We start from the raw sequence: 6,000 nt of genomic DNA, 5'->3' as shown, positions 1-6,000 counted from the left end.
GGAGATGGACCAGGAGAGTCCTGGGGTGCCCACGAGGGTGGGGGGCGCGCCCACCCCCCTGGGCGCGCCCCTGCCTCGTGGACAGCCCAGAGATCCACCGACGTACTTCTTCCTCCTATATATACCCATATACCCTAAAAACTTTGAGGAACACAATAGATCGGGAGTTCCACCGCTAGAAGCCTCCGTAGCCACCGAAAACCAATCTAGACCCATTCCGGCACCCTGCCAGAGGGGGAATCCCTCTCTAGTGGCCATCTTCATCATCCCGGTGCTCTCCATGGCGAGGGGGAGTAGTTCTCCCTCAGGGCTGAGGGTATGTACCAGTAGCTATGTGTTTGATCTCTCTCTCTCATGTTCTTGAGGTGGTACGATCTTGATGTATCGCGAGCTTTGCTATTATAGTTGGATCTTATGATGTTTCTCCCCCTCTACTCTCTTGTAATAGATTGAGATTTCCCTTTGAAGTTATCTTATCGGATTGAGTCTTTAAGGATTTGAGAACACTTGATGTATGTCTTGCATGGGATACCCGTGGTGACAATGGGGTATTCTATTGATCCACTTGATGTATGTTTTGGTGATCAACTTGCGGGTTCCGCCCATGAACCTATGCATAGGGGTTGGCACACGTTTTCGTCTTGACTCTCCGGTAGAATCTTTGGGGCACTCTTTGAAGTACTTTGTGTTGGTTGAATAGATGAATCTGAGATTGTGTGATGCATATCGTATAATCATACCCACGGATACTTGAGGTGACATTGGAGTATCTAGGTGACATTAGGGTTTTGGTTGATTTGTGTCTTAAGGTGTTATTCTAGTATGAACTCTATGATAGATTGAACGGAAAGAATAGATTCATGTTATTTTACTACATACTCTTGAATAGATCGATCAGAAAGGATAACATTGAGGTGGTTTCGTACCCTACCATAATCTCTTCATTTGTTCTCCGCTATTAGTGACTTTGGAGTGACTCTTTGTTGCATGTTGAGGGATAGTTATATGATCCAATTATGTTATTATTGTTGAGAGAACTTGCACAAGTGAAAGTTTGAACCCTAGGCCTTGTTTCAATGCATTGCAATACCGTTCGTGCTCACTTTTATCACTAGTTACCTTGCTGTTTTTATATTTTCATATTACAAAAACCTTTATCTACTATCCATATTGCACTTGTATCACCATCTCTTCGCCGAACTAGTGCACTGTTGGGGAACGTTGCAGAAAACAAAAAAATTTCCTACTCGTTTCACCAAGATCCATCTAGGAGTTCATCTAGCAACGAGCCATCGGATGCATCTACATACCTTTGTAGATCGTGTGCGGAAGCGTTCAAAGAACAGTGATGATGTAGTCGAACACAACGTGATTCAAATCACCGATGACCAAGCGCCAAACGGACGACACCTCCGCGTTCAACACACGTACGGGACGGGAGACGTCTCCTCCTTCTTGATCCAGCAAGGGGAAGGAGAGGTTGATGAAGATCCAGCAGCACGACGGCGTGGTGGTGGATGCAGGGCGTCACAGTAGCAGGGCTTCGCCTATACTACGAGAGAGAGACGTAACGGGGAGAGAGGGAGGCGCCAGGGGCTGGTGTTTCAAGTCCCTCCTCTCCCCCACTATATATAGGAGGGCCAAGGGGGTGGTGCGCCAGCCTAGGAGATCCAATCTCCTAGGTGCGGCAGCCAAGGGGAGGTTTCCCTCCCCCCCAAGGCACCTAGAGGTGCCTTCCACCATTGGGACTCTTCCCTTAAGTGGAACCCTAGGCGCATGGGCTTTTGGGGCTGGTGCCCTTGGCCCATTTAGGCCAAGGCGCACCCCCTACAGCCCATGTGGCCCCCGGGATAGGTGGCCCCACCCGGTGGGCCCCCGGGACCCCTCCGGTGGTCCCGGTACAATACCGATAACCCCGAAACTTGTCCCGATGGCCGAAACAGCACTTCCTATATATAATTCTTTACCTCCGGACCATTCCGGAACTCCTCGTGACGTCCGGGATCTCATCCGGGACTCCGAACAACATTCGGGTTACTGCATACACATATCTTCACAACCCTAGCGTCACCGAACCTTAAGTGTGTAGACCCTACGGGTTTGGGAGACAAGCAGACATGACCGAGACGACTCTCCGGTCAATAACCAACAGCGGGATCTGGATACCCATGTTGGCTCCCACATGCTCCACGATGATCTCATCGGATGAACCACGATGTCGAGGATTCAATCAACCCCGTATGCAATTCCCTTTGTCAATCGATATGTTACTTGCCCGAGATTCGATCGTCGGTATCCCAATACCTCGTTCAATCTCGTTACCGGCAAGTCACTTTACTCGTACCATAATGCATGATCCCGTGACCAGACACTTGGTCACCTTGAGCTCATTATGATGATGCATTACCGAGTGGGCCCAGTGATACCTCTCCGTCATACGGAGTGACAAATCCCAGTCTTGATCCATGTCAACCCAACAGACACTTTCGGAGATACCCGTAGTCTACCTTTATAGTCACCCTATTACGTTGTGACGTTTGGTATACCCAAAGCACTCCTACGGTATCCGGGAGTTACATGATCTCATGGTCTAAGGAAAAGATACTTGACATTGGAAAAACTCTAGCAAACGAACTATACGATCTTGTGCTATGTTTAGGATTGGGTCTTGTCCATCACATCATTCTCCTAATGATGTGATCTCGTTATCAATGACATCCAATGTCCATAGTCAGGAAACCATGACTATCTGTTGATCAACGAGCTAGTCAACTAGAGGCTTACTAGGGACATGTTGGTGTCTGTTATTCACACATGTATTACGATTTCCGGATAACACAATTATAGCATGAATAAAGACAATTATCATGAATAAGGAAATATAATAATAAAGCTTTTATTATTGCCTCTAGGGCATATTTCCAACAGTCTCCCACTTGCACTAGAGTCAATAATCTAGTTACATTGTGATGAATCGAACACCCATGGAATTCTGGTGTTGATCATGTTTTGCTCTAGGGAGAGGTTTAGTCAACCGATCTGCTACATTCAGGTCCGTATGAACTTTACAAATATCTATGTCTCCATCTTGAACATTTTCACGAATGGAGTTGAAGCGACGCTTGATGTGCCTTGTCTTCTTGTGAAACCTGGGCTCCTTGGCAAGTGCAATAGCTCCAGTGTTGTCACAGAAAAGTTTGATTGGCCCCGACGCATTGGGTATGACTCCTAGGTCGGTGATGAACTCCTTCACCCATATTGCTTCATGTGCTGCCTCCGAGGCTGCCAAGTACTCCGCTTCACATGTAGATCCCGCCACGACGCTCTGCTTGCAACTGCACCAGCTTACTGCCCCACCATTCAAAATATACACATATCCGGTTTGTGACTTAGAGTCATCCAGATCTGTGTCGAAGCTAGCGTCGACGTAACCCTTTACGACGAGCTCTTCATCACCTCCATAAACGAGAAACATTTCCTTAGTCCTTTTCAGGTACTTCAGGATATTCTTGACTGTTGTACAGTGTTCCTTGCCGGGATTACTTTGGTACCTTCCTACCAAACTTACGGCAAGGTTTACATCAGGTCTGGTACACAGCATGGCATACATAATAGAACCTATGGCTGATGCATAGGGGATGATGCTCATCTCTTCTATATCTTCTGCCGTGGTCGGACATTGAGCTGAGCTCAATTTCATACCTTGTAACACAGGCAAGAACCCCTTCTTAGATTGATCCATATTGAACTTCTTCAATATCTTATCAAGGTATGTGCTTTGTGAAAGACCTATGAGGCGTCTCGATCTATCTCTATAGATTTTGATGCCTAATATATAAGCAGCTTCTCCAAGGTCCTTCATTGAAAAACTCTTATTCAAGTAGGCCTTGATGCTGTCCAAGAGTTCTATATCATTTCCCATCAATAGTATGTCATCTACATATAAAATGAGAAATGCTACAGAGCTCCCACTCACTTTCTTGTAAACGCAGGCTTCTCCATAAGTCTGCGTAAACCCAAACGCTTTGATCATCTCATCAAAGCGAATGTTCCAACTCCGAGATGCTTGCACCAGCCCATAAATCGAGCGTTGGAGCTTGCACACCTTGTCAGCATTCTTAGAATCGACAAAACCTTCCGGCTGCATCATATACAATTCTTCCTTAAGGAAACCATTAAGGAATGCCGTTTTGACGTCCATTTGCCATATCTCATAATCGTAGAATGCGGCAATTGCTAACATGATTCGGACGGACTTTAGCTTCGCTACCTGTGAGAAAGTCTCATCGTAGTCAACCCCTTGAACTTGTCGATAACCCTTAGCGACAAGTCGAGCTTTATAGATGGTCACATTACCATCCGCGTATGTCTTCTTCTTAAAGATCCATTTATTTTCTATGGCTCGCCATTCAACGGGCAAGTCAGTCAAAGTCCATACTTCATTTTCATACATGGATCCTATCTCGGATTTCATGGCTTCTAGCCATTTGTCGGAATCCGGGCCCGCCATCGCTTCTTCATAGTTCGAAGGTTCACCGTTGTCTAACAACATGATTTCCAAGACAGGGTTGCCGTACCACTCTGGTGCGGAACGTGTCCTTGTGGACCTTCGAATTTCAGTAGGAGCTTGATCAGAAGTATCTTGATTATTATCATTAACTTCCTCTCCAGTCGGTGCAGGCACCTCAGGAACATTTTCTTGAGTTGCGCCATTTTCCGGTTCAAGAGGTAATACTTCATCAAGCTCTACTTTCCTCCCACTTACTTCTTTCGAGAGAAACTCTTTCTCTAGAAAGGACCCATTCTTGGCAACAAAGATCTTGCCTTCGGATCTGAGGTAGAAGGTGTACCCAATAGTTTCTTTTGGGTATCCTATGAAGACGCATTTTTCCGACTTGGGTTCGAGCTTTTCAGGTTGAAGTTTCTTGACATAAGCATCGCATCCCCAAACTTTTAGAAACGACAGCTTAGGTTTCTTCCCAAACCATAATTCATACGGTGTCGTCTCAACGGATTTCGATGGAGCCCTATTTAAAGTGAATGCGGCAGTCTCTAAAGCATAGCCCCAAAAAGATAGCGGTAAATCGGTAAGAGACATCATAGATCGCACCATATCTAATAGAGTGCGATTATGACGTTCGGACACACCGTTACGCTGAGGTGTTCCAGGCGGCGTGAGTTGTGAAACTATTCCACATTTTCTTAAGTGTGTGCCAAATTCGTGACTCAAGTATTCTCCTCCACGATCTGATCGTAGAAACTTGATTTTCCTGTCACGTTGATTTTCAACCTCACTCTGAAATTCCTTGAACTTTTCAAAGGTTTCAGACTTGTGTTTCATTAAGTAGATATACCCATATCTACTTAAATCATCAGTGAGCGTGAGAACATAACGATAGCCACCGCGAGCCTCAACACTCATTGGACCGCACACATCAGTATGTATGATTTCCAATAAGTTGGTTGCTCGCTCCATTGTTCCTGAGAACGGAGTCTTGGTCATCTTACCCATGAGGCATGGTTCGCACGTGTCAAATGATTCATAATCAACAGACTCTAAAAGTCCATCTGCATGGAGCTTCTTCATGCGTTTGACACTTATGTGACCAAGGCGGCAGTGCCACAAGTATGTGGGACTATCATTATCAACCTTACATCTTTTGGTACTCACATTATGAACATGTGTAGTATTACGTTCGAGATTCATAAAGAATAAACCATTCACCATAGGAGCATGACCATAAAACATATCTCTCATATAAATAGAACAACCATTATTCTCGGATTTAAATGAGTAGCCATCTCGAATTAAATGAGATCCCGATACAATGTTCATGCTCAAAGCTGGCACTAAATAACAATTATTAAGGTTTAAAACTAATCCCGCTGGTAAATATAGAGGCAGCGTGCCGACGGCAATCACATTGACCTTGGAACCATTCCCGACGCGCATCGTCACCTCGTCCTTTGCCAGTTTCCGCTTATTCCGCAGCCCCTGCT

Source organism: Triticum urartu, chromosome 1A, assembly GCF_056163025.1.
Source record: "Triticum urartu cultivar PI428250 chromosome 1A, HENAU_Tu73, whole genome shotgun sequence".
NCBI classification, from domain to species: Eukaryota; Viridiplantae; Streptophyta; class Magnoliopsida; order Poales; family Poaceae; genus Triticum; species Triticum urartu.
This window is presented reverse-complemented; position numbering follows the sequence as displayed.